The sequence below is a fragment of the Tupaia chinensis genome, unplaced genomic scaffold, assembly GCF_000334495.1.
Source record: "Tupaia chinensis unplaced genomic scaffold, TupChi_1.0 Scaffold144341_1, whole genome shotgun sequence".
Taxonomy (NCBI): domain Eukaryota; kingdom Metazoa; phylum Chordata; class Mammalia; order Scandentia; family Tupaiidae; genus Tupaia; species Tupaia belangeri.
The window spans coordinates 126334-127425 of record NW_006204200.1 but is presented as its reverse complement, the minus strand read 5'-3'; positions in this window follow the sequence as shown (position 1 = coordinate 127425).

Sequence of the window (1092 nt, the reverse complement as noted above, 5' to 3'; positions counted from 1 at the left end):
TTTTATTTATCCTTTTTGATATTCGTTAAGCTTCCTGAATCTTTGTCGTCTTTTACCATTGCTAGAAAATTCAGTCAATATCACTTTAAATATTGCTTTTACTTCATCTTATCTCCTTCTTCCCTTGGGACTTTAATTAACTATGATATGTGTAAAATTTTCTCACTTTGTTTTTGATGCCTCCTACCCCTCTTGCATATATTCAATCTTCTTATCCTTCTATGTGTACATCGTAGCTATCTTCTGACCTATGTTATAAGTCACAATTTTTCTCTTCAGTTATGACTAGTTTTTTATTAAAAACCATACAATTTATTTGTTTAATTTTTCTGGTGTTTTATACCTTTATAAGTTGGATCAAATCTGCTGAGCCACTAAGTATAGTTCCTCATTTCCTCTTAAATTGTTAATATTTTCTTTTAATTCTGTAAACCTGGTAAGTACAGTTGTTGAAATTTGTGATTTACATGTAATCACTATATTTCTTTGTGAGATACTGTATGGTTTTTAAATCATGTATATAGTACACAATAATCAAGTCACTGATATCTTAATCATCTTTAACATTTAACATTTGAATGGATAAAGAAAATATGGCACGAATACACAATAGAATACTACTCCTCCACAAAGAACAATGAATTTTCATAATTTGAGACAAAATGAATGAACCTAGAAGATATAATGCTAAGTAAAATAAATCAGGCTATAAAAGACAAATACTATATATCCCTGCATAACCACAGTAATTTTAAAATACACTTCTTTATCTTTTTAATTTGAATTTTTTAGACAGTATGTCACTATCTTCCTGCTTTGGCCTCCTGGGTAGCTGGGACTATAGACTCATGTCTCCTCCCTTAGCATTTTGGGTGAGCCCAGAAAGTGTACATGGGCCTCCCATGTGGCTCCTTTTTCCCTCTCTGGATTCTTACTCTCTCTTCGATTTTCACCATTAATTCTAGCTATCTTATCCTTTCTTACTTGCTTCTAAAGATATTTTCAAAACAGATATTTGATCCAGTATTTCAATTCACTTTTTTCAAGAAGGATTGATAAGATTAATTTAACCTCTTCTTACCAAAGTGAAAG